This window comes from Amblyraja radiata, chromosome 7, assembly GCF_010909765.2.
Source record: "Amblyraja radiata isolate CabotCenter1 chromosome 7, sAmbRad1.1.pri, whole genome shotgun sequence".
NCBI classification, from domain to species: Eukaryota; Metazoa; Chordata; class Chondrichthyes; order Rajiformes; family Rajidae; genus Amblyraja; species Amblyraja radiata.
Window position 1 is genome coordinate 27192242 of NC_045962.1, and position 6618 is coordinate 27198859.

General features: G+C 39.3%; 1 pseudogene; it reads left to right on the forward strand.

Annotated features, from left to right (window-relative positions):
* The window catches only part of LOC116974878, a 193607-nt pseudogene extending 188687 nt beyond the window's left edge, over positions 1 to 4920 (forward strand).
* Positions 4921 to 6618: the final 1698 nt, after the last annotated feature.

The following is a 6618-nucleotide window of genomic DNA, read 5'->3' on the forward strand; positions in this document are numbered from 1 at the left end:
GGAGAGCGACATTGAAAAACAATCATGTTTAAACGTTATGAGGCATACTTAAGCTTTCCCTGAAACTAGCTGCCTTCTACAAATCACATTTCATGCACTGATGGCAGATTGAAAGCTGCCTTGTGAAATTACTTGCTATATCCTCAAGTCATTCTACATCATTGAAGTAATGATACCATCCAGTCTTCTGGTGACATTGTTAGTTGTGAACAAGAAAGAAAAACCTGATTGTTATGTGAATGTGATTGAATTGTGTTTTTTTTAATCTATATTTCATTGTGGCAATGGGACAAACATTTTCAATATACAAGTTGCAAGCTAGTCTTGTGCATTCTTGGATTCTGAATAACAATGTAGCAGTATCATTTGTAAAAGAAGTTTCAGAAACTTCTCTACAATAATTGGCGGAAAAACATTGGACATGGTTTGGGCATTGATAATTTAATCTGCCTCAATTTCTTCCTCGAGATATAAAGAACAATCGTAGGTATTACCCATCCTTAGTTGCCTTGAGATGAAGGAAGCTTGTCTCCTTGCACCACTGTTGTCAGTGCGCCTGTGTTGATTTTGGATCACTAATGATTGAAGCAGCAACAAAGGAATTGCTGTAAACATTCAGACCAGGATGGTCTTTGTTCGTTGGTGGACACGATTCTCACATCATTGCTCACTAGAGTAGAAATTTGTGAATCACTGAGGAATTTTTCACCAGTTATGTATTTATAGGTTTAAGGCGAGAGGAGAAAGATTTAATAGAAACCTGAGGTGCTACTTTTTCACATTGAGGATGGTGGGTATGTGGAATGAGCTGCCAAGGGAAGTAGTTCAGGCAGGTATAGTAACAACATTTAAAAGACGTTGGTCTGGATTTGGACAGGTTTGCAGGGATATGGGCCAACTGCTGGTAAATGTAGCTTAGCTTAGGTGGAGCATCTTAGTTGGTATATAGACGAGCTGGGCCTGTTTCTGTGCTATATCATTCTAATAGATGAAGAACTTGTGAATGTGGTTTCAGAAGGCATTTAATAAATTCCATTACAAAAGGCCAGTGTACAAAATTGAAGAACATGGAGTCAAAGATAATACACTTGTATGGAATGTAATGGATTGACATATGGGAAGCTAAGTAGGAATAAAAGCATCTGTTCTGGGTTGGCAGTTAATAACCAATGGGGTCCCACAGAGATCTGTGTTTGGGCCCAACTAGTTATTGCCTTGGGAAAATTAATACTCCTAAAATTTAATAGGAGATTTAATAGAAACCTGAGCGGCAACATTTTTATACAAAAGTGGTTGGCGTATGGAATGAGCTGCTGGTGGAGTTAGGTGAGGCAGGTACCATCACAACGTTTAAGAAACATCTAGACAGGTACCATGGATAGGATAGGTTTTGAGGGATATGGGCCAAACACAGGCAGGTGGGACGATGAGGCATGTTGGTTGGCATGGGTAAGTTGGTCCGAAGGTGCACTGTTTGACTCTGCAGCATGTGTGAGTAGCATCATGCTTTCCCCTACCCTTACCCAACACCTTTAAGTAGCATATTCTTAAAACTGTATAAACGTCAGTACTCAGAAGAGAAATAGAGAACTACAAATGGTGCTCTCTGGTATCCTATAAACCTTAATGATTTCCTCAATTTGAGGTCTTGCATATGTGCTAGGACATATTAACTCTTAACCCCTCATTTCTTACCTGGAAAAATGCATTTTGTTTCAAGTAAACTAACATGCTGACACAAATATTTAATTATGGATGTGGATATGTTGCATTGCTAAACAGAGGTTGTCACATTATATGGAGATGAAACGCAGTTGATGTACATGCTGAGAATAAAATTAATCCCTCTGTTTTTGGAGAACACATCGTAAACTCTGTATAGGTGCTTAATTTAAAGAGTGAACAATGAGTTTCTAATGGACACATAGTTAAGCCATTGAAGATCTGACAGATAAATTGTAGCAAATCAGAGGTAATTCAGCTTGAAACCACATCTCTGCACCGGCAATGATAAACAAGAGAAAAGGGTTTGATTGGGAAAGAAAGTAATTAAATGGATGGTAAGTTTAGTGGCACACCTGTGGTAAGCAGTGATATTTGAAGAAATAATTCAGATATTTATGTCTGCATAATTCTCATTTTATAAAATGACACCCATGTAAGAAAAGTGTCTCCTAAGATGATCTCGACTTGCACCCTAAGCTAGTGGATTTGTGAGGGGTGGGGAGGTTGTTGCAGGGGGAGAGGAATGGGGGTTGGTAGCAGACAATATTTTAAGTGAATTTCAAAGCGCTTGCATACTTGAGGAATGATAATGAACAGAATAAAATTCTCATTACGCTGATCAGTAACATAGTTTAAAGATTTATATTAATAATTCCAAAATATTTTTAGCTTAGTTTATTGTCATGTGTACCGAGGCACAATGAAAAGCTTTTTGTTGTGTGCTATCTAATCAGAGGAAAACTATACGGTTACAATTGAGCTGTCCACAATGTACAGATAAAGGGAATAACATATAGCACAAGGTAAAGTTTGATTAAAGAGTCTGAGGGTCTCCAATGAGGTAGATAATAGCTCAGGACTGCTCTCTAGTTGCTGATAGGATGGTTCCGTGCCTGATGTAGAAAATGCAATTCAATTCACACGAACTTGGTTCCTTGGACAGCAATGTTAATATGAACCCATCAAGAGTGGTGATTTTTGCTGACCAAAGGCACAGACTGCTGATGAGAAGTGGATCTGAACCAGAGGCAAGATCAGCCAGTGCCATCGAGTTAACTCAAAAGTTGAAATTCACAAGATACTCTGAGAGCCGGTGTGTCTGCAATTTTTCCGTAAATGCACCCAGCAAACCACCTCGACAGCGGGAGTGCTAGATCTCTGGTGGCACACTGGTATTGAATCTTTAACAGCAGCTGTTCTTTTGCTATATCTATCATTATTGAACGGGAATGGCAGGGCTTGTGTGCATACTTAACCACATAATGGAGCACTGCTCACTAGCGTGATGTAGATAAAATTATTATCTGGGTGGCTGAGTGGTAGTTGCTGCCTTACACCGTTAGACACCCGGGTTCAATCCTGACTGTGTGCTGTCTGTGTGGAGTTTGCGCATTCTGCTTCTGCTTGGGTCCTGACTGGCTCCCAAAAGTACCAGCCTATCAGTTCCTCTAGCTGCAAGGGAAGATTGGACAAACTTGGATTTTCTCCTCTGGCACATTGGATGCTGAAGGGGGGGGGGGGCAACCTGAGGTATATAAAACTAACGGCATAGGTTAGGTTAACGGTGAGTCTTTTTCCCAGGATAGAAAGGTCACTAGAGGGTGCAGGATTATGGGGAGAGGGGAAATTTTAAAAAAAATCATGAGGCAAGTTTGCACAAAGGATGGTAGGTTCCAGGGACATGCTGCCAGGGAAAGTAATCGAAGCAGATGCGGCAGTGACATTTAGGAAGCAGTTGGACAAATGTGAATAGCGAGTGAACATAGGATTGTGGACCTTGTGCAGAGAGATGGTATTAATTTTTGGATTGGTGACATGGTCACTGCAGGCACCGTGGTCCGAAGAGCCGATTCCTGAGCTTTATTGTTCTACATGTCCTGTTCACGATAAATATAATTAATCGTTTGAAAAAGACATAACACTACTTCCAAAACAATAATTGAAAAATGTTCATTTGGAAATAGCAGGTTGTTGCTTCTTGCAAGTTTATAGTCTACATGGTGATACCTCGTGGCCTATGTTTTGTTGGTTTTACCTCATAACTGGATTATATCAGGGCACAGAGAATTCATTATCCATCAGGCCCACTAGCCATTTGCTGATGATGCAGAATGTGAATCTTAATGTGTAACATGGATTCTACAAGGAACCTCACATTCTCACTGATTAGATATCTTGGCGAAGGTTTCAACTATCAGATGCGTTTCAGATTTTTTTTTAAAGTTGCATAAATTAATTAGAATACAACTGAGTTATATATATGTACGATATAAAAAAAACTGCAAGATAGGCAATATGAATAGGGTTAGGTATTTATCATTTTTCTTATATTAGCATCATTTTGGAAATAATGCAAATGCATAGATAATTAGCATTTATTTTCAGTGATAACAAGAAAAATCCTGTGATGAATTGGATTGATAACAAGGAAATTAAAACAAGACATATAAATTCAGTCCTGACTTCAGGTATTCTCTGTGTAGGTTTGCGTGTTCTCCCTGCAACCGTGTGTGTTTCATCTCGGTGCTTCCATCTACCAAAGACGCAGGATTAGGTATGTTAATTGGCCAGTATAAATTGTCCCCAATGTATAATCAAGTGTTCGAGTTGATTAAACGTGGATAGAAAAAAAATTGGATTAACATAGGATTGTTTTAAATAGTGGTTGATGAGAGGTGTGGACTTGGGCCAAAGGTCTTGTTTCCATGCTGAATTTCTAATTAACTATGAAAAGTAAGACAATTGCAACCAAGATATTTAAATGTAATCTAGATTCTGCATTTCAACATTATTTTGATTTGAAAGGCTTTGATATTAATAAATCCTAAACTTTGTGCGATCATTATTCATAGGGTCGCTGTAATGTATCTTGCTTACGCATCCATGCTCCTTGTCCTTTGTATTCTCTGCAGGTACAGTGATCTACTAATGAGTTGCCATGAACTTGACATTTGGACCCAAGACCTGTCCCTTCCATTGTTATCTGGATTTCTTCAATCCTTTCTTACAGGTATTTCCAATATTTCAGTATATTTGGAATTACAATCAGTCGTATTAGAGAAACATTTTAACCGTGTTAACATATTATAAATCTGTAGTTTGCTAGCCATGATTAAACAAAAATATGTAGATCAAATGCAAAAGACACAATGCTGAAATGTCAGGCAGCATCTCTGGAGAACATGGATAGGTGAAGGTTTGGATCGGGACCCTTAGGCCAGCATCTAGTTCCTTGTTTCTCAATCAAATTTAAAGTACCTAAATGTAGATTGGCTATAGCATGTTAGCCAATCAGACTAAAGATTAATGTAATGTAAAAGTGGATAAGTCTCCAGGTCCTGACAGGATATTCCCTAGGACATTGAGGGAAATTGGTGTAGAAATAGCAGGGGCTATGACAAAAATATTTCAAATGTCATTAGAAACGAGAATGATGCCGGAGGATTGGCGTACTGCGCATGTTGTTCCATTGTTTAAAAAGGGTTCTAAGTGTAAACCTAGCAATTATAGACCTGCTAGTTTGACGTCAGTGGTGAGCAAATTAATGGAAAGGATACTTAGAGATAATATATATAATCATCTGGATAAACAGGGTCTGATTAGGAACAGTCAACATGGATTTGTGCCTGGAAGGTCATGTTTGACTAATCTTCTTGAATTTTTTGAAGAGGTTACTAGGGAAATTGATGAGGGTAAAGCGGTGGATGTTGTCTATGTGGACTTCAGTAAGGCCTTTGACAAGGTTCCACATGGAAGGTTGGTTAAGAAGGTTCAATTGTTGGGTATTAATAGTGGAGTAGCAAGATGGATTCAACAGTGGCTGAATGGGAGATACCAGAGAGTAATGGTGGATAACTGTTTGTCAGGTTGGAGGCCGGTGACTAGTGAGGTGCCTCAGGGATCTGTGTTGGGTCCACTGTTGTTTGTCATATACATCAGTGATCTGGATGATGGTGTGGTAAATTGGATTAGTAAGTATGCAGGTGATGTTGTGGATAATGAAGTAGATTTTCAAAGTCTACAGAGAGATTTAGGCCATTTGGAAGAGTGGGCTGAAAGATGGCAGATGGAGTTTAATGCTGATAAGTGGGAGGTGCTACATCTTGGCAGGACAAATCAAAATAGGACGTACATGGTAAATGGTAGCGAATTGAGGAATGCAGTAGAACAGAGGGATCTAGGAATAACTGTGCATAGTTCCCTGAAGGTGGAATCTCATGTAGATAGGGTGGTAAAGAAAGCTTTTGGTGTGCTGGCCTTTATAAATCAGAGCATTGAGTATAGAAGTTGGGATGTAATGTTAAAATTGTACAAGGCTTTGGTGAGGCCAATTCTGGAATATGGTGTACAATTTTGGTCGCCAAATTATAGGAAAGATGTCAACAAAATAGAGAGTACAGAGGAGATTTACTAGAATGTTGCCTGGGTTTCAGCACCTAAGTTACAGAGAAAGGTTGAACAAGATAGGTCTTTGGAGCGCAGAAGGTTAAGGGGGGACTTGATAGAGGTTTTTAAAATTATGAGAGGGATAGACAGAGTTGACGTGGATAAGCTTTTTCCATTGAGAGTAGGGAAGTTTCAAACAAGAAGACATGATTTGAGAATTAAGGGACAAAAGATTGGGGGTAACATGAGGGGGAACTTCTTTACTCAGAGAGTGGTGGCTGCTTGGAATGAGCTTCCAGTGGAAGTGGTGGAGGTAGGTTCGATTTTATCATTTAAAAATAAATTGGATAGGTATATGGATGGGAAAGGAATGGAGGGTTATGGTCTGAGTGCAGGTAGATGGGACTAGGTGAGAATAAGTGTTCGGCACGGATTAGAAGGGCCGAGATGGCCTATTTCCGTGCTGTAATTGTTATATGGTCTGGATGGAGTGGAGTGGGGAATCGA